Raw genomic sequence first — 27850 nt, forward strand, 5'->3', positions numbered from 1 at the left:
GAGTGAGTGCAGAGGGAGTGTGAGTGCAGAGGGAGTGTGAGTGCAGCATGAGTGTGAGTGCAGAGTGAGAGTGGGTGCAGAGTGAGAGTGAGTGCAGAGTAAGAGTGGGTGAAGAGTGAGTGCAGAGTGAGAGTGGGTGCGGAGTGAGAGTGGGTGCAGAGTGAGAGTGAGTGCAGAGTGATTTCAGAGTGAGTGCAGAGTGAGTGCAGAGTGAGTGCAGAGTGGGAGTTAGTGTAGAGTGAGTGCAGAGTGAGTGTGACTGCAGTGTGAGTGCAGAGTGAGTGCAGAGTGCAGAGTGAGTGCAGAGTGAGAGTGGGTGCAGAGTGAGTGTGACTGCAGTGTGAGTGCAGAGTGAGAGTGAGTGCAGAGTGAATGCAGAGTGAGAGTGAGTGCAGAGTGAGAGTCAGTGCAGAGTGAGAGTGAGTGCAGAGTGAGAGTGAGTGCAGAGTGAGAGTGGGTGCAGAGTGAGAGTAGGTGCAGAGTGAGAGTGGGTGCAGAGAGAGTGCAGAGTGAGAGTGGGTGCAGAGTGAGAGTGGATGCAGAGTGAGAGTGGGTGCAGAGTGAGAGTGAGTGCAGAGTGAGTGCAGAGTGCACTGTGAGTGCAGAGTGAGAGTGAGTGCAGAGTGAGTGCAGAGTGAGAGTGGGTGCAGAGTGAGAGTGGGTGCAGAGTGAGAGTCAGTGCAGAGTGAGTGCAGAGTGAGTGCAGAGTGAGTGCAGAGTGAGTGCAGAGTGAGAGTGAGTGCAGAGTGAGTGCAGAGTGAGTACAGAGTGAGTGTGACTGCAGTGTGAGTGCAGAGTGAGTGCAGAGTGAGTGCAGGGTGCAGAGTGAGTGCAGAGTGAGAGTGAGTGCAGAGTGAGTGCAGAGTGAGTGTGACTACAGTGTGAGTGCAGAGTGAGAGTGAGTGCAGAGGGAGTGTGAGTGCAGAGGGAGTGTGAGTGCAGCATGAGTGTGAGTGCAGAGTGAGAGTGGGTGCAGAGTGAGAGTGAGTGCAGAGTAAGAGTGGGTGAAGAGTGAGTGCAGAGTGAGAGTGGGTGCAGAGTGAGAGTGGGTGCAGAGTGAGAGTGAGTGCAGAGTGATTTCAGAGTGAGTGCAGAGTGAGTGCAGAGTGAGTGCAGAGTGGGAGTTAGTGTAGAGTGAGTGCAGAGTGAGTGTGACTGCAGTGTGAGTGCAGAGTGAGTGCAGAGTGCAGAGTGAGTGCAGAGTGAGAGTGGGTGCAGAGTGAGTGTGACTGCAGTGTGAGTGCAGAGTGAGAGTGAGTGCAGAGTGAATGCAGAGTGAGAGTGAGTGCAGAGTGAGAGTCAGTGCAGAGTGAGAGTGAGTGCAGAGTGAGAGTGAGTGCAGAGTGAGAGTGGGTGCAGAGTGAGAGTAGGTGCAGAGTGAGAGTGGGTGCAGAGTTAGTGCAGAGTGAGAGTGGGTTCAGAGTGAGAGTGGATGCAGAGTGAGAGTGGGTGCAGAGTGAGAGTGAGTGCAGAGTGAGTGCAGAGTGCACTGTGAGTGCAGAGTGAGAGTGAGTGCAGAGTGAGTGCAAAGTGAGAGTGGGTGCAGAGTGAGAGTGGGTGCAGAGTGAGAGTCAGTGCAGAGTGAGTGCAGAGTGAGTGCAGAGTGAGAGTGAGTGCAGAGTGAGTGCAGAGTGAGTACAGAGTGAGTGTGACTGCAGTGTGAGTGCAGAGTGAGTGCAGAGTGAGTGCAGGGTGCAGAGTGAGTGCAGAGTGAGAGTGAGTGCAGAGTGAGTGCAGAGTGAGTTTGACTACAGTGTGAGTGCAGAGTGAGAGTGAGTGCAGAGTGAATGCAGAATGCGAGTGAGTGCAGAGTGAGAGTGAGTGCATGGTGCAGAGTGAGTGCAGAGTGAGAGTGAGTGCAGAGTGAGAGTGAGTGCAGAGTGAGAGTGAGTGCAGAGTGAGAGTGGGTGCAGCAAAGTGTTGCTCCTGCAGCCTTGCCACGCCCTCCAGAACACAGGAAGTGGAGGCTGCTGCTTCTGTAGCACTGAGACTTTCAATCACAGACAACTGAAAGTCAAAGAAAGACATGAGTCTTCCTGTGGTGGTCTGGTGATAAACAACATATGTTGCCATCTGGATCAGGTGAGTAAACAGTTTCTTATACCAAGTGTGAATTTTACGATTCGCATTGTATAGCTGAAGAACCTGTCCGTTCTTGTCTACTCCGCCCATGTACTTGTTGTAATCAAGTATATAGGTGGGCTTGTGGGCTTCGGCCATCTGACCCCAAACTATGACAGCGGAAGTGCTCTTAGCATGAATTGTAGTGAGCACGTACACGGCACGCTTATCTGAGAACATAACTGCGAGCAGTTCGTTGGAACACAAAGCAGGGCTCTGGAATTTCTGGAGCTTCTTGCAAACAAGCTCCTGCGGGTTTAGTTTGCGGCGACAATGAATTGTACCGCAAAGCCATGGTGCCAGCTTTGTAGAGCTCACTGAACAGCTCTACTCCTGTATAGAAATTGTCCACATAAAGGTTATAACCTTTGTGAAGAATTGCCTGGACAAGCTCCCATACAATCTTTCCTGTGACCGCTAGGGTGGGAGGGCAACCTACGGGGTTAAGAGTTGTGTCCCGCCCAGTATACACTCTCAAGCTGTACACTTAGCCAGTCGAGTTCTCACACAGAATGTACAGCTTGATGCCTTAGCTAGCGCGTTTGCTCGAAATGTAATGCCTAAACAGCAGCCGCCCTTTATACAAGATCAAGCACTCATCACTGACTATATTCTTTCCAGGAGTATAAACCTCTTGAAACCTGGCAGACAAATGTTCCACGACAGGTCGAATTTTGAACAGCCTGTCATGTTCTGAATGGTCCAGGGGCAATGCAGCAAGCGCTGCAATATCAAAAAACGATCTCTGCTCATGTATGATGCAAAGATGGGGGTTAACCAAACCGTGCAAGTAGACCAGTAGGATAGGTTTATGCACTACCCCCATTTTAAGTGTGAGGCCTATAATGAGGCCCAAGAGTTCCTCCTTGTTCCCTCAGAAATTGTTTGGCACGCAAATTTGTTTGCTGCACAATTTCTTCAAGGAAGTCAACATCCAAAAAGAGATGGACGTAGTCAATTGGCAAAAAATTTACCTTATTGACTTTGCATTAAGCATCACCAGTGAAAGGCGGAATTAGGGGATGAACTAAATTGGGAGCATGCCAAGACAGCACTCCGTCTGTGCTTGCAGCCACACGTGTCTGCGCTCTGGGTTGCTCTAACCTGCTACTGGTGTCCTTATGCACAGACTGCTGGCAAAGTTACAGCACGACTGAGATCATCTTCTTCAGAATCGATGGAAGATCAGTCCTCGAATATAACAGCGCCAACTGAAAAATCACTCCCAAATTTGGCTCCATTGTCCTCTCTCTCAGATGCTGTCTCAGTCTCTGATCCTGCTTCAGCCTCAGAGCTGGATTCCAGAACCAGACTTAGGGCCTGGGCAGCATTCATCCAACGAAATGCCTTCTCTACTAGTGCCTCACACTATCCTCTTAAAACACTATCCTAAGTAAAAGGCAGATAGGTTGTTGGCTTCAAAGTGTAGGTGGGTGTGTGGGTGAGCGAAGTGTTTAACAGTCAATAATGATGAAGTCACCTTACCTTTCCTTTGCGAAATCCATTTGCTCTCCAAAAAGATTAAGAAAGAGAGAAAAAAGACACAGTATTACTTTACCTTGCCAAATACCCATCATCGCAGCATTTTAGCGCGGGTGGAAGCCAGTGCGACCATCATTTTGGCACCAAGATGCCTTCGGGTGAAAGTGTGCTGTACAATTGCACACTATGACATCCTTTGAGTTCCTCACTACCATCTTTGCAAACGTGGTCCTCATCTCTCTATAGACCCTCTCTCACGTACATTTCATCAGTTTCAAAGCGTTTCTACTGCATGGCTTTACTAATCAACTTAACTATTCACATAATTCAGGTCTGTTCTTTCCAGCATGCCTTTTATGGCGTCAAAACTGCCTCTAGACAAAAGTCAGATATCTCTAGCCAGCAGAATTTTTTTTTGTACTCTGCAGCAGTACCACTCTTTATGGCCTTTCATGTAACTTCAAAGCTCTGTTTCCTTGTTTCCCAAAAAGAAAAACAGCACTCGCGGAGGCAGTTGCTAGAGTTTATTGGCAACACAACAGAGCTTAGATAAATATTGCTGGCACACCCCCGCATTTGTAAAGCACCCGTCCGCGAGTGTGTCGTTTACGGTGCGTCAAGGAACATATATATTTATATATATATATATATATTCACTGAAAAAAACATAGGTTTCAGGGACGTTATATTTAGTTGGACATTTCTCTCATACAAAGCCATAGTAATTCCCCCGGTATGGAATGAGTGGGTGTATAAGTGTCTGGATAGAGGATTTAGGAGGGCGTGACTCACTATATAAGGAGTGATTAAAGGTGTCTTACTGAATGCATGGGTTAGTGACTAAACTATATGAATGTCTGTATCAGTCTGTCTGTTGTTGTGTAAGCTGCTGCATGAGTTGTTCAGTAGCTACATGAGTGTCTGTAAGGGTTATTGATTGGTTGCCTGAGTATTTGTATGGTAGACTGAGTGTATGTGTGGGTGGATGGGAGGTGTGTGACTGCGCATAGATTTGTGAGTGGTTGATTCACTGGGTGTATGTGTTCAGGAGTGCATGTGGGTAGGTGAGTGTGTGTGTGGGTGTGTTGGTGAGTGAATGATGTCTCAGTGTTACATATCCAAGTAGCTACTTATGTAAAAGGCAGTGTATGTGAGAGATGGAGTGTATAAATCACTATACATGAGAGTCAGTAATTGTGAGATGGAATGAAATGAAGAGGAAATCACCTAGGAGAGCTTCAGGAAACCATTTGATTCTCAAGAATTGCAAATGCTGCCTATCAATATAAAAAGGGAATTAGTTTGTCGTGGGCACATGGACTTCCAAGGTGCATTTATAGCTCATCACATACTGCAGGAATGCGTACTTCCTGTTTCAAGCATAGCTGCGTAGGTTTTTTTCGTTGCTATCCATGTGAAAGCAGGCGCTTTAATTTGTGCAAACTCTCATCGAGAGACGGGCGCCTCACTCTCCTGCCGAGCCAGTGCCCCCGTGCCCCAGGGTGAGCACCTTCATCAAACATTGTGGAGCAAGTCATTGGCATTCTACCGGCTCGCACTACACGCAGCTCAATCCAACTTATATGGTTTTTGGCTCTCATGTTAGAAATGGAGTCATCACTCTGTCCTTATTGGTGATATGACTCGCAATCGGGTAAGTCAGTAAAGTGTCTCACATCAGTGCAAGTTTAGGGGTAAGGTGTATTGACATACATGCATTTTATAAGTGACAGCCTCTTGCCTTTTTGTCACTATGCTCGATCATGCAGAATGAATGCGGCCTACTGAAAACTGTCCTGGCATTTTTGTCTTGATGCAAACAGACTGCCAAGCTTCATCACAGATCAATACAAAAATCTGCAGAATTCCAGTAGTTCCTGGTTGCCTTTACTTCTGGGAAGAATCTGAATGCTTCACTATTGTTCTGAAAACACCAATCCGCTTCCTTGATTTGCTCAGGCCAGTTTCGGTATTGCTTTTTTTCTGAAAATTTCCCCGGCTTTGCTTTCCAAAGTAGCCGTCCCAAAACGTAACCAGTTTAAGACAGAACTGCTCACAGCGGAAATTGGAAATTGGAAAAAGACCCAAAATTCCACTTTCTCCATCCTCTCTACTGACCCCCCGCCCACCCCATCTCCCCACCCCATGTGTGGGCCTGATGTTAAGCCCCAGCCCAGGTGAAAAACTGACCTGCTCCTCTAATGTGGGCTTTTTAACACACAATCCATGGACAGGTGAACGCCGGCATGAGCCCACATGAGCGCATTGTTATACTTACATTTCGCCGCTTGTTACCAGTTTTATAGTTTTATAGCAGCGTAAATAATACGAAGAGAGCGCAGTCTGCTTTTGCTGCAGAGATCTGTGGTGCTATATATAGGTTTACTTCTAACAACTAGAAATTGCTTAGAGGGTAATGAGCTTCTTGCAGAGCACTGGATGGGATTACAGGTTTGAATCCTGATTCGAGAACTCAGTGGATTTTGCCTCTCTTTCCAATCCAAAAGCCCTAAGATTTCATGTCGTTTCTGGAGAATCGGAGGAGTACACAATATAGATGACATTGAAATTTGAAATGCTTAGTCTTTCACATTCACACTTTTTGCACCTTTTGTGAAAAAGATATAGTGGCATGCACCATCTTTATGTTAAAAATGAAAGAACTCAAGCCTGGTGCCAGTCGGTTCCTTTCATGAGAACAAGGTGCCAGAAGAGACAGTGTGCAAAGCTGCAGACATTTGTTTTCTATGAAAGACTGTGAAACACCACCAGGATTCTACATAAAACATAAAGTGCCTATCAACAGGAAATCATATATGCCTCCATCTCTGCAAAAGGTGTTATAAGTGCATATCAAGGCAATGCTTAATTAGAGCTGGTGGTTTCCGGTGCTCGGTACAATCACTTAATTGTCGACACAGCACATAATTGTTGATATCAGCACTTATGACAGCTGCCACATGGTAGCGCTGTTTGTGTAATTTAGAGATGAGCGAAAAAACTACTGTTTATTAATTCAGTATGCATCAGAAACAACAAATACTTGCCCAAGCTATTTTTTATAACTTTTGGGTGCCGGGAATAGTCTGATTTGTCACAGTGTGCCTGTTAGTAGTTGTGTTGGTACTGTCATTGGCAACGCTGGCAGTTGCAATGAGTGGCTCAAACTGGCAGGCCAAGTAAACAACCAGGAATCCTGGCCCTTTTACTAAACTTTGTGATCTTGGACTTATTCCTCCCCATGCCGCAATCTATGTTTGCGACAAAAGTAGAAACTCCCAGAGGCGAGTTAGTTGACCTATACATTAAAAATAATTAACAAGCGATAGACAGTTCTGCCAGTCGCTGTCTTTGTTGGTACAGATTCACAATTGCTTTATTAACCTTCCTGCTTGCTCAAATTTGCTTGAAAATGTACCATTTTCCCGTAGGTGGTTCAGGCTCACTCGCTACGCTTGCTTGCAACAGTGCTGTACAACAATAGTTTATTGCCTCACCACTTTCAAATATCACCAGCTGCCACCGTAAATTACTATAACGGTGAAATTTCTATGGTTTTGTAAGAGCGAAATGTCCAACTAACTATAACGTCCCTGAAACATATGTTTTTTTTCAGTGAATTTCTAAGGTTTTTTTAAATGCTAATTTCTAACCATAACGTGCCTGAAACCTTTGTTTTTTTCAGTGAATTTCAATCGTTTTTTAAATGCTAATTTCTAACTATAATGTCCCTGAAACCTATGATATTTTCAGTGAATTTCAATGTTTTTTTAGTTAACTTCTAAGGTTTTATAAATGCTAATTTTTAACTATAATATCCCTATTAAGTCCCCTTGAATCCTAAATGGTCCCTGGTGGCCAAGTAGCCCACCAGGTACCTCCAGTAAGCACCACAGAGCTGCGTTGCAGAGAGGTGCTGCTAGGCCATGCCCCTTTTTACACCATGCTGCAAACACAGATTTTGGTGCACAGCTGCTTGGACGATTAAGCCCACTTGTGTCTTGAGGTACTCAGGACTCAAGAGGACCTCATCACCCTGGGGCTTTGCACACATAGGGAGGGGGCAGCGCAGCCCCCCTCCTGGAGCCCTTCATGGAGCCCTTCATGGCCCTGGCGACAGCCAGCCCCCAAGGTTGCACCCTCCCTCTCAGTTTTTTTGTAAGGAAAAGCAAAAAAAAAGAAACTTGCAAATTGTTGGAGGCCCGTCCCCTCCCTGCACCACTGTGCAAATGCTCCCTGTGGTACATGTTAAGGTGGAGAATTAGTTCCCCTTCACTCATTACGTCATAGGAGTATGGTGTCACGGCAGGTGCGCGACTCCCGCAATTTTTTCTTTTTTATGTCTCAAAGCTATATGTATATAAATTTAAAGTGTATATAAGAGCAAGAGATATTCTAAACTATTTTGAAAAAGTCACATATTTCTACTTGTAATATAGTTACATTATTGTTAAACATATGTTTGCCGAGTTGAGTTGGGTGCGCACTGGGTACGCGCCCGGTGCACGCACCCCATGTGACTTCAATACAATGTTTTCTTTCTAGAATGTGAGGGACCCCCTCCCTTTTTTCTCATTGCTTCAAGATCATCCTAGGAGACACAGCTGTTGTTTTTTAGCTGCGTTGAACATTTTTTGGGTGTTTAACAAAAAGGAAAAATGGCGTTGTCTACTCCTGATGTGAACATTTGGAGTCCCTTGTCTGGAAATTCTTTGCAATTCCAGAGAGGAAGAAAAAGGTCAATGCCACTAAGGTGAGCTGCACTCTATGCCCAAGGGTGCTCTCTCGGGGAAGTGAAAACAAAAAATACTCATGCGGAACAGTTAGCATGTGGAAATGTTAGACGGGACCTGGAGGGTCGGCCGAGGACAAGGGGAGAGGTCTCCGGGGAGAGCCGTCTCCAGCGATCGTACAGACAAGTAACTTCCCCCCCACAGAATAGGCACCACACAAGGATAAGATTTAACGTTCTTTATAAGCAATCTTGAAGTACGGTAGAATGGTACAAGGAGGTCTGGACTCAGGGGTCCCCTCGATTCTAGTCTCTTGGATGGGAAAGGGGTAGCGGGACAGTCTTATTACCAATCTGGTAGTTACGATGAGATGATGGGTAGCTCACAATCCTCGAGCTCGGCGTTCTTGAAGGACGGGTTGCGGCAGCGCCAGCAGATCCCGGAGTGGTCGAAGGTGGCAACGGTCCGCGGCAGCGCCAGCAGGTCCCGACGAAGATGGTAGTTACAACGGGTCGCGGCAGCGCCAGCAGGTCCCAACGAAGATGGTAGTTACAACGGGTCGCGGCAGCGCCAGCAGGTCCCAACGAAGATGGTAGTTACAACGGGTCGCGGCAGCGCCAGCAGGTCCCAACGAAGATGGTAGTTACAACGGGTCGCAGCAGCGCCAGCAGGTCCCAACGAAGATGGTAGGTTGCAGAGGGCCGCGGCAGCGCCAGCGGCAGGACGACAGTTCACAAGGCAGGGCTGCGGCAGCGCCAGCAGTCCGTCAAGGATGAGTTCTTCTCGGTGTCTCTCGACTCCAGGATACAACTGCCTTCCTGCTCTGGAGATACCCCAGTTATAGGTCTGGCGGCCTTTGATGTCCGGACCCTCGCACTTGGAGGTCGGGAGGTCCGGGATGAGGGAGTCCAGACACCCAGCAGGGGGGTGGAGCCAGCGCCCGGGGAGGCTGGGGCCGATCGGCACCTGGCGGGGGAGAGCCATCGACACTTCTCTCTCCCATTGACCTGCCAAGTGGGCCGTTCACCTCCTGGGTGGATGGTGGTGCCGGGATGTCGGGGCCTGGCCAGGCCCAGGGTTGGGGTCGAGCTGAGGCCACGCGGCCTCGTGGTGCAGTGTCCAAGATGGCGGCCGGGCTGGGCAATGGTGCTGACGGTGGCCCGGGCCCGTGATACAGAGATGTCCGGGAGTAGGAGTCCCGTAGGGGACGGAGTGTGGGTTGCTTTGGTGGGTAGCACCTGGAGAGCTGACGTCCCGGCTCTGTCATGCGGGGAGGGAGCGAGCCCGTCATGTGGCCTGTCCAACATGCGTCCCCCCCAGCTGAAGGCGGGGAGAGTCACCCATCTTCTTGGGGACTCCCCTCGTCGAGGCGGAAAAATCGTGACAGGCCATCCGCGTTGGCGTGCTCCTGGCCGGGGTGGTGTTCCACTGTGAAGTCCATCCCTTGCAGGGAGATGGACCATCGCAGGAGCTTGGGATTCTCCCCCCGCATCTGCATTAACCATTGCAGGGGGCGGTGATCTGTTTGCACCCGAAAGTGGGTACCGAAGAGGTAGGGCCGGAGCTTCTTGAGGGCCCATACCACAGCGAAGGCCTCCCTCTCGATAGTGCTCCAGCACTGTTCCCGGGCCAACAGATGTCGACTGATGAAGGCCACTGGTTGGTCGACTCCCTCGGTGTTTAGTTGGGAGAGGACGGCTCCAATGCCATGGTCGGAGGCATCAGTCTGGACGATGAACTCCCGGCTGTAGTCGGGAGCCTGGAGTACCGGGGCTGTGCACATGGCTGAGGTAATATAAATTTTATGGTCAATTGTGTCCCCTATCGTAGACCCCAACGGCTCCATGTACATGCTTCTAGTACATGTAAGTTCCCTCCACAACCAGTTATGAAGACGCAAATACATTTGCGTCCAACGTTAACATGTCCTCTTTCAGATGCACCATGAATGGGTCCGATATTCAGTTCCTAAGTGTGCCTTGCCAACGTCTTTATGTGGTACACTTTTATGATTTCTAGCTCTGGCGAGTTAGGCCCTGATTTCTGCCATCGAGCCTTTTCTGCCCTCTGTCTCTGGAAGCTGCAGCCTGCTGCTTCCTGACCCTTGACTTACTCCCTGTGTGGCGAGCGGTGCCTAGCTCGGCCAGCCTTGCCTGCCAAGACTGTATTCAACCTTCAAGTTATCTGCTCCGCTCCTCGAAAATACATTCCTGTCTAGCAGTTTAGGAAAACATCCTTCCCAGCTGCAGAGCAAAGGGCCCGGCCTCACTGTCTCCATGCAAGTAATTCATAGCTTCCGTTACCATGGTAGGCCCATGCCCCTTGCCTTTCATGTAGACACGTAGTTGCATATGCACGCACTAGCAGTCAGTATAGAATAGCCTCTGCCCGAGAGACCTTTCCTTCTAGATAATACAGTTCCTTAAACACAAGATATAGATATGATTTGGGTTTAGGTTGTTCTGACACTCCAGACTTCTGTCTCCTCATGAAGGGCTAAATGTCAAGTCCCCTTCACCCTCCAGTTTCACGTCAGTCACACGTCATGCTGCTGCGCGCGCATCCCTGCCACATGTTTTTGCTGACTCTGCAGGATCCTTCTAGGGATCCACCCACTTATGACACCTTTATGTGACGTTTCCAGCACACACCTCCGTGTACGCCCTAGTGCACGCCTTCTGTTACGTATTTCTGTTCTTATCTCGTTTCTCTCAGCTGTTACGCCTTCTGCATTCAATGCTACTATATGAAATGACTATATATATGCTTTCATGTTAATAAATCATTGTACATGTCCATTGCAATTCCCACCCTGAACCCTCGTGGCGATGGGTCATGCTACCATTGGCTCGAGTCAATTCCTTTGTTAAGGAATAAAACCCCACTTTAAACCTCAAATACCACGGACTCTGCCTTCTCATTTTGACTGAGTTATTCTTATTGAACTTTACCGCATAAATTAAGTATAGGTAATTAAAATTTACCACATAATTGGCGCCCGAATAGGGACATCAAGGAGGCAAGGTAATCTGTCAACATATTACAATCGACATCGGTAATTTTTCTGGGCAAAGGCGTCCCCCACATATTCGGTGGCCTACCGAAGACCACCTCATACGGGGATAGCCCTGTTCTGGAATGGGCTACCATCCTCATGTAAAAAAGGGCGACTGGCAAAGCTACGATCCAGTCGACACCCTTCTCTTTACAGATTTTTTGCTAGACGAATTTTCAGGGTTTGATTGTGTCTCTCTACGAGACCTGCTGCTTCGGGATGTCGGACACAGTGGAACTTCCATTGGTAGCCGAGCAGGAGTGATACCTGCTTCATAAGCTCGGACGAGAATGGCTGACCGTTGTCGGAATATACGACCCGGGGCAAACCATATCGGGGGAAGAATTCACGAACCAGCTGCTTGGCAGTGGTCGGAGCAGTGTAATCTGGGACTGGATATGCTTCTGTCCAACGGGAAAGTGCACATACAATTACAAGGACATATTTGAAACCTCGACATCGTTCCATCTGAATATAATCCATCTGGAGGACTTCAAAAGGGTGATCGGGAGGATGAAAACCACCTTGTTCTACGGGAACACCTCTACCTGGGTTGAACTGACAACAAATCATGCAAGTATGCACTTTCTGTTTGGCTGCTGCTCGTAAGTGTTTATTGAACCAGAGATGTTGAATACTGTCTAACATGGCTTTTTCTCCTAAATGTGCTGGACTGTGTACTGTATTAATGATAACTTGAACCATAGAGTCGGGGAGAAACCATATAGATTTTCCCTTCGTCATCCATCCTCGGTCTGTCTGGGTCCCTCCTAGTTCGATCCATTTCTTGATTTCATCTGGTGTAGCATGTGTCTGTATGTCAATTACATCTAGGGCGGGATCCTTAACTGTCATGCAATGTGTCGGTGTCCAGACTATTGTCTTTGTCAGGTCAGTAGCATGAATCTGATTCTGAGCTGTATGTTTTGCGGTTCGGTCTGCCAGGTCGTTACCCTGGGAAACAGTATCTGTAACCTTGGTATGTGCCTTACACTTCATGATGGATATTGCTGTAGGCAGATGTATTGCATCTAACAGAGTTTGAATGAGGGGACCGTGTTGAATTTTGGCACCGTGAGAAGTCAAAAAACCTCTCTCTCGCCAGAGGACACCGAAGTCGTGAACAACTCCGAATGCATAACGGGAATCTGTGTATATGTTAACTCTCTTGTTCTACAGGAACCTCGATAAGAGGCAAGCCAACTTCCCTCTCTAGGCTGTTTCATGTGTATCGCTGATAATCGGGGTAATCAGTCTGGGCATACTGGTACATCTGCTGTGATGCATGTTGAGTTGCAGCAATCGGTTGGGGCTGTGGCACTGCTACTGTCTGTTGTGAGGCTTGCATAGGCTGAATATTCTGTGGTACTTGTTGTTGGACCTGGTCTTGTCTAGGAGGACGCGGTCTCTCTTTAGTTTTACCCGTAGCTATATTATGTTTCAAAACTGCACAATCATTTATATAGTGACCTGGCTGTTTACAATAGTTGCATGTCCCTTTAACGGGAACTGTTGTATTATTAGACTGTGTCGTGCCCTTTTTCTGACCGTCAGCTGGAACGGACTGAGCAACTAACATTTTCCATACAGTCCTTAGAGGGGGAGGGTGGTTGCACTCCAGTCACGTGAAGAAATTTCGTGCATTGCCAGAGACTGACTCACCCTCCCCCTCTAAGGACTGTCCAGATTCTAGTGACTCTAAACTTCCCCTGATAGAGAAAACTCCACAACAGGAATATAAAATGAAATTGAGGTCTAGCAAGTCAGACAGTTTAATTGTTTAAGTCCTCCCCTAGGTGAATCGGTTGAACGTGTTTTCTGACATGTATCCCCTAGACCCCGACAGAGAGAGAGATAGACAGAAACAGCTCACGAAACATGAATATTGCAAATCTCTTCGCAGCCACTGCATTGTGACTTTATTGGTTATGTTTTTTCTGAGCCTTCTAATTATTGCTGCAAGTGTGCTCTTACACTTATACTATTCTATATTCAAACGTGCAAATTCTTCCTTCAACGTCACTGCTGAGCATTCTTTTAGCGAACTGCCCCCTCATGAACTCTCTTACCGACTCGCGCTGCGCAACAACACATTCATTAGCATGTTACATCATTCTCATCAGACCAGCAATGCTACTAATTGTTGGATATGTGGCCGACTCCCTCCCTATCAGAAATACAAAGGAGTTCTGCCTCTTTTTCCGTACCCGTTCACCCATAATGGGTCCTGTGGTGCATGGTTTAGTCTGATTAATTCCTTGGATTCAGACTCCGTAGTTTACCAGGGTAACTGGGTATGGGGAAATCTGAACACTGTTTTGCATAAAGTATGTTTCCCTGACAAGGAGGGTCTTCCCAAAAGGACAGGAACTGATCTAGAAAATGAAGTATATGGATTAGGTAACTTTACACTTAACCTCATGATTCTCAGTGTTGAATCCGAAGTAGAACCAGTCTTGCCCGCCATGTCCGTACTACCAGTTAAAGGTGAATTATGTGTCAGAAAGAATGGTTCAGTACACCTGGGTCATAGTAAATGTACTACTGTGATCGAATTCAGTGATAAGGGCAAGTCTACCTTTAAAGCTTCACGTCATTCCTACTTCGTTTGTGGTCATACCGCATATATACGTTTACCTCTAGATTGGGATGGCACCTGTTACATTGCATTCCTTCTGCCACCCGTTTTCCTAGCCCCTCCTGATTATCATAGAGACATCCATCTAGTACATAATAGACCACAGAGAGATCTCCCGATTGTCGACTATACTGAAACGGCATGGGAGCAGTATACAGATTTCAATAAAGGTTTCTTTCCCTACTTAGGTACTGTCTTTAATAGTAAACTGATACGAAAATTAACTAGAACCCTTGAAGCTGTAGTGAATGAAACTACATCCGCCCTAGGTAACTTAACAGAGGAGCAGTCTGCTATGCGGATTGTTGTTCTTCAAAATCGTCTCGTCCTTGACGTCATCCTGGCCGATAGGGGCGGAGCCTGTAGAGTCATCGGATCGAGCTGCTGTGTTTTCATTCCACAAAACGCACCTTCAGTATATAAAGCTATTACCCGTCTACATAAAATTGCAAGTCTGATACATCAGAATCCAGGCACCTGGACTTGGTCCGGTTGGTTCTGGACAACGTTGTCAGCCTGGGGATGGAAAGTCCTATCCTTCCTAGGTCTTGGCCTTCTCATAGTATTCAGTTGTTGCCTATGTCTGCAATGTGGGCCAGCGATTTGCGGCTTGTGCGCCACATCATGTATTCCTCATTCGAGTCCTCATTCGAAACGCCATAAGAAGAAAGAAGAGCAAATGATGTTACATGAACAGATTGATAGATTAATGAGGATTGATATATCATGAAGGGTCCGTAGGGGACAAGGAGGGAATGAGGTAATATAAATTTTATGGTCAATTGTGTCCCCTATCGTAGACCCCAACGGCTCCATGTACATGCTTCTAGTACATGTAAGTTCCCTCCACAACCAGTTATGAAGACGCAAATACATTTGCGTCCAACGTTAACATGTCCTCTTTCAGATGCACCATGAATGGGTCCGATATTCAGTTCCTAAGTGTGCCTTGCCAACGTCTTTATGTGGTACACTTTTATGATTTCTAGCTCTGGCGAGTTAGGCCCTGATTTCTGCCATCGAGCCTTTTCTGCCCTCTGTCTCTGGAAGCTGCAGCCTGCTGCTTCCTGACCCTTGACTTACTCCCTGTGTGGCGAGCGGTGCCTAGCTCGGCCAGCCTTGCCTGCCAAGACTGTATTCAACCTTCAAGTTATCTGCTCCGCTCCTCGAAAATACATTCCTGTCTAGCAGTTTAGGAAAACATCCTTCCCAGCTGCAGAGCAAAGGGCCCGGCCTCACTGTCTCCATGCAAGTAATTCATAGCTTCCGTTACCATGGTAGGCCCATGCCCCTTGCCTTTCATGTAGACACGTAGTTGCATATGCACGCACTAGCAGTCAGTATAGAATAGCCTCTGCCCGAGAGACCTTTCCTTCTAGATAATACAGTTCCTTAAACACAAGATATAGATATGATTTGGGTTTAGGTTGTTCTGACACTCCAGACTTCTGTCTCCTCATGAAGGGCTAAATGTCAAGTCCCCTTCACCCTCCAGTTTCACGTCAGTCACACGTCATGCTGCTGCGCGCGCATCCCTGCCACATGTTTTTGCTGACTCTGCAGGATCCTTCTAGGGATCCACCCACTTATGACACCTTTATGTGACGTTTCCAGCACACACCTCCGTGTACGCCCTAGTGCACGCCTTCTGTTACGTATTTCTGTTCTTATCTCGTTTCTCTCAGCTGTTACGCCTTCTGCATTCAATGCTACTATATGAAATGACTATATATATGGTTTCATGTTAATAAATCATTGTACATGTCCATTGCAATTCCCACCCTGAACCCTCGTGGCGATGGGTCATGCTACCATTGGCTCGAGTCAATTCCTTTGTTAAGGAATAAAACCCCACTTTAAACCTCAAATACCACGGACTCTGCCTTCTCATTTTGACTGAGTTATTCTTATTGAACTTTACCGCATAAATTAAGTATAGGTAATTAAAATTTACCACATGGCGACCTTCAGCTTTTCGAAGGCCGCTTGACAATCGGGAGTCCAGTCGACTCTTTTTGGCTGGTTCTTGGATGTCAGGGCCGTGAGGGGCCCCACAATGCTGCCATAGTCCTTCACAAACCGCCGGTAGTATCCGGTGAGCCCCAGGAAGGCCCGGACCTCGGTTTGCGTTACGGGCGGTTGCCAAGACTGGATGGCAGCGATCTTGAGTTGGAGGGGGGCCACCAGACCGCTCCCCACTTGGTGTCCTAGGTAGGTCACGGACCCCTGGCCAATATGACATTTGCTGGCCTTGATTGTGAGGCTGGCCTGTTGGAGGGCCTGCAGGACCTCTCGGAGGTGGCGGAGGTGATCTGACCAGTGGTGGCTGTAAACCGCGATATCGTCCAGGTAGGCGGCGCTGAACTCTTCGAGGCCCGCCAATACCTGGTTCACCAGGCGTTGAAAAGTTGCTGGGGCGTTTTTCATGCCGAATGGCATCACTTTGAAATGGTAGTGGCCATCCGGGGTGGAGAAAGCGGACCGTTCTTGCGCCCTGGGGGTGAGGCCGATCTGCCAGTAGCCCGCTGTCAGGTCGAAGATGCTGAGGTAGCGGGCAGCCCCCATGCGGTCGATCAGTTCATCGGCTCGGGGAATGGGGTGAGCGTCGGTCCGGGTGACAGCGTTCAGGCCCCGATAGTCAACACAGAATCGGAGCTCAGGGGTGGTGCCGGGGGCAGCAGCTTGGGGGACCAGTACGACTGGGCTGGCCCAGGGGCTGTCCGAGGGTTCGATGACTCCGAGGGTGAGCATCTTGGAGACTTCTTCTTGGATGCAGGCACGTACCCGATCTGGCACGCGGTACGCCCGATGTCTGATGGGGGGACTGTCCCCCGTGTCCACGTCGTGCAGGCACCAGGGGGTGACCCCTGGGGTGAGGGAAAAGAGAGCTGCGAACTGCAGCAGGAGAGCCCGACAGTCTTGGCGCTGCTCTGAGGTCAGGGCATCTGACAGCCGGACCCCGTCTACCGAACCATCCTTTTCACGTGTCCTCAGTAGGTCAGGGAGGGGCTCGGAGTCTTCTTCTGTCCCACTGTCTGTAGCCATCAATAGGCTGAGCTCCGAGCGCACAAAGTGAGGCTTGAGTCTGTTGGCGTGGAGGACCCGGAGGGGGTTCCGGGAAGATTCCATGTCGATGAGATAGGTGACGGGGTTCTTGCGCTCGACCACCTTGAAGGGCCCCGTCCACTTATCTTGCAGGGCACAAGGTTCCGTGGGGGACATCACCCATACTTGCTGGCCAGGTACGAACTCTATGGAGGAGGCATTCTGATCGTACCATTTCTTCATGTCCTCCTGACTGGCTTCAAGATTGGCTTTGGCGATTTCTCGGAACCGCCTGGTCTGATTGCGGAGGGTCAGGAGGTACTTGTAGACGTCTGGAGGGGTTTTCAGGGGGGCCATCTCCCAACCTTCCTTGACTAGGCTGAGGGGCCCTCGAACAGGGTGCCCGCACAAGAGTTCGAAGGGGCTGAAGCCGAGGGACTTCTGAGGGACTTCTCGGTAGGCGAAGAGGAGGCACGGGAGGAGCACATCCCACTGGCGGCGGAGGGGCTCTTCTAACCCCATAATCATTCCCTTGAGTGTACGGTTGAACCGCTCAACCAGTCCGTTCCCCTGTGGGTGATAGGGGGTTGTGAATCGGTAGGTGACCACGCACTGCTGCCAGAGGGATTTCATGTATTTCGAAATGAAGTTCGTGCCTCTGTCGCTGACGACTTCCCGGGGGAAGCCCACTCGGGAGAAGATCCCCATTAAGGCTCAGCCGACCACCGGTGCGGTTACAGTTCGAAGGGGGATGGCCTCGGGATAGCGGGTGGCATGGTCCACCAGTACCAGGATAAAACGATGTCCTTGTGCTGTTCGGGGGTCCAGGGGCCCCACAATGTCTATTCCCACCTTTTCGAACGGGGTGGTAACCACTGGAAAGGGCTGCAGGGGTGCCTTGAGTTTGCGGCCGCTCTTCCCGCTGGCCTGACAAGTGGGACAAGACCGGCAGTGGTTGAGAACGTCATTTCTCATTTTGGGCCAGTAAAAGTGGGTCACCAGGCGGTTGTAGGTTTTGTCCTGACCCAAGTGTCCGGCCAGGGGGACATCGTGGGCCAAGTTCAGCAGGAAGTCTCTAAAACGGAGGGGCACCACTAACACTCGACTGGCCCCCAACTCGGCGATTCTCTGTTCACTGTACAATAGATCATTGTCCCAATAGATCCAGTGGGCCCCGGCGGTATCTCCCGCGCTCTGGGCGAGGGCTTGTTGTCGTAGTCCCTCGAGGGAGGGACATGTCTTCTGTTCTTGACGGAATTGCTCCTGTGTGGGTCCCCCTTCTTGACGCCACTGAGCCAGGTCTGGGAGATCCTGGGGCTGAGCGAGTTCTTCTTGGGTTTGTTCTGGGGGGTCGACGGTGTCGGCGTCCCCCACTGGAGCGATCGGGGGAGGAGGTGCTGGCCATTCGGGTTCTTCTGGTCGGGGGATGGTGCGGGCCGCCATGGACCGGGTGGTTACGCACGCCCAGTCCGGAAGGCCCAACATCCCCAGGTGTTCTCTTCTTTCTACGGCGGCCCATGGGGAACTCTCGAGATCGTTCCCCAGGAGACAGTCCACGGGGGCATCATCGCGGACCGTCACCTTCAGCATGCCGGATACTCCTCCCCACTCAAAGGGGACGCAGGCCATCCGACACATGCTCTCTGAATTGTCGGCTGACCGGACGGGGCAGAGAATGTTCGGTATTATTTGCTCGGGGGTCACCAGGTGACAGCGGACGGCCGTCACACTGGCCCCTGTGTCACGTAGGGCTTCGGCCTTGCGCCCATTTATGCTCACCCACTGACTATACTTTCTGGTGTTGGCGGGTAGGGGAGCCCGCGGGACCATGTCTCTCCCCCCCAGGCACGCCAGGACCATGGCGGCCGGCTCCCACTCTTGTTGCTCGTGTTCGTACTCTTCCTGGTCCTCGGAGACTTGCTCTTCTCCGAGGGCGGCGGCCGCTACCTGGCGGGGCCTCGGAGTCTGGTTCTGTGGACAGTTCGGGTCATTGGCGTAGTGACCGACTCGCTGGCATCGGTGACACGTGACATTGGCTCTGAACCCCGGGCGCATCGGGGGTTGCCCCTGTTGGCCGGGGGCGGGGTGCTGGTGGCGGGAGCGGCCGGGACGGTGTCTTTCCCCCGGCCCTGGCCTCCTCCTCCTCCTCGGGGGCGGTGATGGCCTTGGTTGTTCCTGTTCTGCTCGTTCGGGCCACCCCGGCCCACTCGGGTGCTCTCCCATCGGTCAGCCTCGGCGGCGAGCTGCCGTGGATCAGTCATTTTACTGTCGAGGAGGTGCTGCCTGAGCTCGACAAAGCAGTTATTGGAGAGGTGCTCCCACACAACAAGGTTAAAAAGCTGCTCGTAGGTCGTTACGTTGCTCCCCTTGATCCACCCCTCGAGGGCTCGGCTGAAATAGTTCACATATTCCACCCAAGTTGTACCCGGGATTCGGGTGCAGTCGTGGAACCTCTGGCGGTACATTTCGGGTGTCAGCCCATATCGAGTGAGGAGGGCGGCCTTCATGTGATCATAGGACGTCATTTGGTGATCCGGGAGCTGTAACAGGGCATCACGGCCTTCGTTGACGAACCTCCCCCATAGACCGGCTCCCCAGTCACTTCGATCGATCCGGTGAGAGGACATGGCGATCTCATAGGCCTTGAACCACTGCTGTATGTCGTCGTTTTGGTAGAACTCTCGGACGACATCTTAGGGAATGTGGACCTTTGATTCTGAAGTTCCTGGGGGTGCGTGGTCGCTCGGGCACCCCCAGGTCTTTGCCTTGCTTACGTAGTTCTATTTCGGCTAGTTTGCGCTCGTGTTCATATGCCAGTCTTTTTTCTTCAAGCTCTCTTTGTCTTTGTTTTTCCTCCCGCTCTTCTCGGAGCCGTAAGTGTTCTAGGTTCAATTTTTGTTCCGCTAGTTTTAGTTCTCCATCCATTTTGAGCCGTGCCAACTCTAATTCATGCAGTCTGGTTTTCTCTCGCTCTTGGATCTCTTCCCGGGAGAGACCTGCTCTCCTTTCCTCGGAAGGAGCGGGGTTCGTTTTCGGGGCTTCGCTGTGATGGTCCCGGGGACCAGCGGTGTTTACCTCTGCCCATGATTCTAGGGCGTGTTTAAAGTCATCTTTTGTGCTCAGACCGGTGGTAGCAATGCCCAGTTCTGTACAAAATTGTTTTAATTCTCGATGGTTGTACTCCTCCAGCTTGTCCATTTGGAATTTCTCTGTAGATCCGCTCTCTTGGGCCGGCATTGTGGTTTAGTCGTGGGGTGAGTTGCTTTCTGTACGATTACGCGTTGGTTCGGATCCCGCCGCTGCCACCAATGTTAGACGGGACCTGGAGGGTCGGCCGAGGACAAGGGGAGAGGTCTCCGGGGAGAGCCGTCTCCAGCGATCGTACAGACAAGTAACTTCCCCCCCACAGAATAGGCACCACACAAGGATAAGATTTAACGTTCTTTATAAGCAATCTTGAAGTACGGTAGAATGGTACAAGGAGGTCTGGACTCAGGGGTCCCCTCGATTCTAGTCTCTTGGATGGGAAAGGGGTAGCGGGACAGTCTTATTACCAATCTGGTAGTTACGATGAGATGATGGGTAGCTCACAATCCTCGAGCTCGGCGTTCTTGAAGGACGGGTTGCGGCTGCGCCAGCAGATCCCGGAGTGGTCGAAGGTGGCAACGGTCCGCGGCAGCGCCAGCAGGTCCCGACGAAGATGGTAGTTACAACGGGTCGCGGCAGCGCCAGCAGGTCCCAACGAAGATGGTAGTTACAACGGGTCGCGGCAGCGCCAGCAGGTCCCAACGAAGATGGTAGTTACAACGGGTCGCGGCAGCGCCAGCAGGTCCCAACGAAGATGGTAGTTACAACGGGTCGCGGCAGCGCCAGCAGGTCCCAATGAAGATGGTAGGTTGCAGAGGGCCGCGGCAGCGCCAGCGGCAGGATGACAGTTTACAAGGCAGGGCTGCGGCAGCGCCAGCAGTCCGTCAAGGATGAGTTCTTCTCGGTGTCTCTCGACTCCAGGATACAACTGCCTTCCTGCTCTGGAGCTGCCCCAGTTATAGGTCGGGCGGCCTTTGATGTCCGGACCCTCGCACTTGGAGGTCGGGAGGTCCAGGATGAGGGAGTCCAGACACCCAGTAGGGGGGTGGAGCCAGCGCCCCGGGAGGCTGGGGCCGATCGGCACCTGGCGGGGGAGAGCCATCGACACTTCTCTCTCCCATTGACCTGCCAAGTGGGCCGTTCACCTCCTGGTTGGATGGTGGTGCCGGGATGTCGGGGCCTGGCCAGGCCCAGGGTTGGGGTCGAGCTGAGGCCACGTGGCCTCGTGGTGCAGTGTCCAAGATGGCGGCCGGGCTGGGCAATGGTGCTGACGGTGGCCCGGGCACGTGATACAGAGATGTCCGGGAGTAGGAGTCCCGTAGGGGACGGAGTGTGGGTTGCTTTGGTGGGTAGCACCTGGAGGGCTGACGTCCCGGCTCTGTCATGCGGGGAGGGAGCGAGCCCGTCATGTGGCCTGTCCAACAGGAAACATCTGAGGACAATACACCCTCGACATCTGGCCCATGAAGAGCATCTGTGTGCCAAGGAAGCTGGAGTGCAACGAGACCAGGATGGTGAACCAATCACCTCTGGACATAACCGTGAACTTCACATCCATCCTGAGTTCAGAAATTTGGAACAGCACTGCAGCAAGAGACTAGTATGCTTGGGCGAACAGTCTGTAGATGCTATTGTTGCAGCCACAAGACACCACTTTTGGTAAATTTTTTTGCATTCTTTCTTGCAATGAGAGTTTAATTGCAAAGTTAAACAGTTTGTTTTATTGTTTTGACGTTTTCTAAAAAAACACCACTTGGTTTTCAAAATGATTAAAAAATAGAAAAAAAATGAAAAATACAAAAAAGAAGAAAAAAACGTTTCTGTTCAGAACCACCTAATCTGTTAAAAAAGAGTAATACGTGCATAGTAATGCGTGAATCATTGCATGAGCACATATGTAGAGCTTGAGTGATTGAAAGAGTGCATTGTTAGTGCATAAGTTATTGCATGAGTGCATCACTAGTGTGCATCACTAGTGTCTGTGTGATTGGACGAGTGTATTGGTAGTGCATGAGTTATTGCATGAGATCATAGGTAGTCCTTGAGTGATTGAAAGACTGCATAAATAGTGCCAATATGATTGCATGAATGCATCAGTACTATGTATGTGCTTGTATGAGTACATGGAAACTACTTCTCGGATTGGACAACAGTGTAGTTCCTATATTCCCAATAGGCTCTGCGCATTGGAATAATGTATTCTGTAGTTTAGACGTAGGACTGAGGTCTACTAGGTCTCTACCGAATATAATAAACTTAATAGTGAGTGCCAGCTAGCTCAGAGGTCACTAGAAACTTTCTCGAATTCAAAGAAGGGATTAGTTTCTGACAACCGCATAAACATGACAACTTTGTTTCCAAAGAATAAGAAATCAAATCTCTAGAGTCGCTGAAACAATAGATAACTATTTTACTCAGTCAATCGTGCATGCTTCGTTTCACCAGAGGTGCTGAGAAATAGAGAGACGGGCGTTTTCAATAATAGTATTTATTGAACAGTCTTCTTTTTCAAGCATTGGAAATGAACTGCTACAATCGTAATACTGGTTATAAAGTACAAGGCATATAATACACACAGTATTATAAAGTAGTACTGTAAAAGCATGATATGGTTTCTAAGCCATAAAAGTCCATAAAATTTATCAAATACATACAGTAATAAATAATGGCTAAAAGTACTCAACTGGTGCTTCTAAAATACGCCTACCTAACCTAAGTCTAGTACGAGGGAAGAAGTAAGTGAGGAGTAGTCTAAGTTTAGTAGTTCTCTGCCAGGAATCTATTCCAAGAATTCTCTAAGAGGTCTAAACAGCTCTGTACCTTGGTTTTAGAATGAAGGAGGTCTTGTATCTCTCCCTCAGGACTCGATTTCCCAGATACCCGCAAGGGTAAGCTGGAAAGAGTGGAGCTAGATTTCTCGGCAGGAGAAAAAACAGCGTCTCTCTCAGTGCGTCAGTTGGAGGGTTGCTGCTGCAGGGCGTTGGGCAAGCAGATAGTTGATCTGCTCCAAACAACTGTGTCTTTGAATGGGCAAACCTGGGCATATTTATACTTTGAAGGTGCCGAGTTTGACGCATGATTGGACTTAATATCGTTACTCAAAGGCTAAATTCTTGGAAAACGCCAGGAGTTCTTGGAGAACTTAATATTCAAGCAGGGGGAAGTTCCTAGCTGCTGAAGGCTGTTTTTTCCAAGAAATCGTTGTTAATTCTCAGAACCTAGTGGGAGTAGCCATGCCGTATTTGGGCTGTATGGCTTAGACCAAATAGGGTAGTGATTTCTATGCCTATATAGGGATATGATAAACTATACCTATATAAGGGCATGAATTGGGAAAATTACACTAGGGGCCTAGATTCGATTACAACAGGATAAATGCATGAGTAATGCCTGGGTGATTGCATAAGTGCATCAGTACTACATAGGATCTTGTTTGAGTTCACAAATGCTTGGGCAATGCTTGGATTATTCTATGAGAGCTTGCATAATGCCTGGGTGATTACATTAATATATGGGTAGTCCTTGGTTGATTGCAAGACTGTACGAGTAGTGCTTGGGTGATTGGATGAGTGTATTAGTAGTGCCTGCATGATTGCACAACTGCATGAGTAACGCATGGGTAATTGCATCACTGCATGAAAAATGCCTCGGTGATTACATTAGTATAGAACTAGTTCTTGTGGTATTGCAAGAATATCTCAGTAGTGTTTGTGTGATTGAATGAGTGCATCAGTAGTTTCTGGATTATTCCATGAGAACATCAGTGGTATGTAGATGCTTCCCTGGGTGCATAGGTAGTGCTCGTATGATTAGATGACTGCATGAGTAAGGCCTGCATTGTTCCTTGAGTTGTTAAATTAGTGGATGAACAGTGTCTCTGTGATTAGGGCATAGTGGCATAGTGATTACATGAGTGTTTGCATATTAACTGGATAATTCGAGTATTGCCTGAGTCATTGTACAAGAACATGAATGGAATATGGTTCTGTCTGGATGATTGGAGGAGTGGACAGAGAGTTACAGAGTGATTGCTGGACTGCATGGGTACTACCTGGGTAATTGCAGGAGGGAATCAGAAATATGGAGGGGGTTAGGGGACTGCATAGATTGTGCACATTTGATTGTAGCACTGCATGTCTTAATAGCTGAGTCATTGTACACAAGTACATGGAGATTGACTGGATACTTAGAGTGATGCAAGTTGACAGCAGGGGGACTTTATAAGTGCTTGTGTTTTGGCACAGTGATTAGATAAGGACATGGTTCTCTCAAAATTAAGGGAGGAGTGGACAGAGAGTGATAGTGTGATTGCTGAACTGCATGGCTACTACCTGGATTTTTGCAGGAGTAAATCAGTAGTCTGCAGGGGGTTAGGGGACTGCATAGATTGTGCACATTTGACTGTAGCACTGCATGTCTTAATGCTTGACTCATTGTACAAGTACATGGTTTGGGACTGGATAGTTAGAGTGCTGGTAGTTGACAGCAGGGTGGCTTTTTAAGTGCTCGTCTTTCGGCACAGTGATCAGATAAGGACATGGTTCTGTCAGGATGATTGCAGGAGTGGACAAAGAGTGACAGTGTGATTGCTGTACTGTATGTCTCCTACCTGAGCTCAGAGCTGATACATTTGCATTCACAGACACGGATGCAACTAAAATCTACGTGCTAATTCAGGAAGATATCACCCCGCTATCTAATGCAAAAAACAAGGAAAACAACATAAGACAGCTACTCTATCTCACAAAACAGTAATCCAACCAAAGGCTACATGCCAGTACTCTAATTAGGTACCATTGTGCTCAGAGGATCCCCAGAGGATTAAGGATACCCCCTAAACCACTACTATGCAAAAATAATCTGCGCTTCACTGAGAAATGGTACGCCATTCTCAACAAGTGTTCCCTCGATTTGATACTGTTGATCAGCGGGAGTGATCGGATATCCCCCTTGCGAGGTGCGTCGCTTCCAACACGTAAGACGCATAAACAGCCGGGACAAGACAATAATTCAGTCTAGACATGCTACCATGAGCCCCAGAGTGAAAGGTATACTGTTTCTGATCCGGATGGAGCAGTCTCCAACCATCAACCAAACCCATGAACTCGAGGAAGTCAGGTAGCCAGCCATGAGCGCGTCCCACATCCCTCGGGGGATGTCTGTCAAGAGTTCCAGAAACGACTGTGTTAAAGTCGCCCCCCAAGATCAACAGTCCACTCGGGATTTCTAGCAAAGCCTTTCCCAAAGAGCTTGCAGTCCAGGCGGCACATACACAGACAACAATGACAGAACATGCCCCTCCCAATGACCCATCACACCAACATATCTGCCCCATCATCCTCCATAACAGAATCGATCACCAATGGGAGCGCTTTACGAGTCAGGATTCCTACTCACCGAGAGCCTGTAGTAAAACCCACATGCGCCACTAGTCTGTAACCCATCTGATGCATCGCTTTACATGTATTTCCGACCAAGTAGGTTTCCTGTAACAATACCACATCAGGAGCATACCGTTTAAAATACTGCAGAACCATGCTATGTTTAATTTTATCACCCAACCCATTGACATTCCAACTCAATAACTTTAGTTCCCTATCCCCCATCATCAAAAACACAGATGGAGCGATCATCCCCCAACCACTGAGCATGTTCCAATTCAATGCCTCCCAGCCAACGACTACACTCCAATTCGATGCCTTGACACACAAAAACAAACAATACAAAAAAAAACAAGACATTTCACCCCCAACCTAACCCCACTCATCGCCCCCCACACAGCACCCCTGCTCACGGTATTTGTCCACCCCCAACTTGCAGTGTGCCTGTCGCCCCATAATCTAACTACTGAACTATCGAAAAGTTAACTCTGAGGAGGAGTACGACCCCCGATTCTCCGCCTTACCCCAGCATAACCATCAGACCTGTTGAAGCCATTTCTAACAGCTAACCCGGCTGCACATCCCATTCAGCTCAATCCCACCCTCAACCCGACCCAACACCACCTGCAACAATGTCAGTCCTCATTCTTGCTCTTGTGCACCTTTGTCTTCATCTCCACTCCGTCGCCAACGCTCATCTCGAGAGAAGATGGTCTCCAACCAGTCAGAGGCAATTTCAGGATTATCAAAGAAAAACGTCTTGCCTGCATGTTCGACTCACAACTTGGCAGGGTACATCATGGCATATTTCAGGCCTTTGTCTTGAAGTTTCCTTTTAACACCCAGGAAAGTTTGCCATTGTTTTTGCACCACCTGCGTAAAATCCGGGAAAAAACTTAGGGTCGAATTTTCATACTGTAAAGGGCCGCCAGTTCTGGAGGCCTGCAGGATAGCGACACTGTCCTGAAAGTTAAGCACCCTTGCGATCATCGACCAAGGGGGCACCCCAGGGCGCGACTTCCCTCCCAGTACTCTGTGTGCTCTTTCAACAGTAAAAAAGTTTCCCAGGCCTTTGGGTTTCAAATGGTTGAGAATAATGTCCTCGACAAAAAGGTTGGCGGCCTGTCCCTCCGCTTTTCAGGCACACCAATAATACGCACATTATTTCTATGGGCCCTCCCTTCATATTCGTCCAACTTGCGACTGGCGACGACACTTGCGGACTTGAGATCACGCACCTCACGCTGCAACAAAGCCACATCATCAGTGAGACTGGACGTCTTTATGTCAATTGACTTTACCTTCTCACTGGTCTTGGTGAGGTCCGCATGGATTAAGTTGACCTCTATTGCCCCGTCGGCGATCCCCTGGGCTGCGTGTAGCGGTCCAACTTGTTGGTCTGCGTATATCTAGCTCCTCTAGCCACCTTAGATTGCTGTTTTTCCGTTTCAGGTCTCGCTGCCATTGTGAAAGACCGGTGACAATAGCCCGAATAGCCACAGCGATCCCGGATTAAGCCAAACCACCAGCCACCACCTCACAGGGCACAGCGTCGTCTCTCCTGTTCACCCAGTGCCACCAGTCATCCGCAGTCTGAACCCAAGTCCCAGGCAGACAGTGGTCCTTCAATCGCACCAGTCCCTCAACACACAAATCCGAACACACAACACCCAGCGCCATGGCTTGGATACAGGATGGAGACCCCTGGACCGGCAACCACGGTTACTTCTGGCCCTGGTCCAGCCCACTGTCCGGCCCCTACCTCCGACCCTGGTCATGACCCATGTCTCAATCTGGTCCCCGCCATCAATTCCGGTAGGCTCTGGAGGGGGCAGGGCTGGGGGAACACCCAGGTGCAGCCATCATCACAGCCCCACCCAGCGTCCACGCCAATAAGCAGGTGATCGGGGCAGCATCACTCAGCACAGGGCGGGGACCGGCTACCGGACAGGTTGCCCAGGTGTAGAGTCTAACACATCCGTAGCGCAGTCCGCGGCAGGAGGTCAGCACTGCTTCGGCCTCACACCAGGACCCAGCACCGCAGCCAAACACAAAAGAGGGGCCGTCAAGCCCAGCCCAAGGCGCCCAGAAGGTCACAGCTGCCCAATATGGTAGTACGCTTAAGGGCACCTCAATGGAGCTTCCAGCCAGCTCATAGGGGGCTGTTACAGCTTTGCCGCACTCGTCTGCAGCAATCACTGGCGCCCTTTTAACAAAAGTAGCCGCTGGCATCGGTTCAGGATGGGCAGGCAGCGACAAGCCGGGTTTATTGCGTCCATGGTCTCAGAAGGGCCTTTCCTCTTTTCCA

Source organism: Lissotriton vulgaris, chromosome 11 (assembly GCF_964263255.1).
Source record: "Lissotriton vulgaris chromosome 11, aLisVul1.2, whole genome shotgun sequence".
In the NCBI taxonomy this organism is placed as follows: domain Eukaryota; kingdom Metazoa; phylum Chordata; class Amphibia; order Caudata; family Salamandridae; genus Lissotriton; species Lissotriton vulgaris.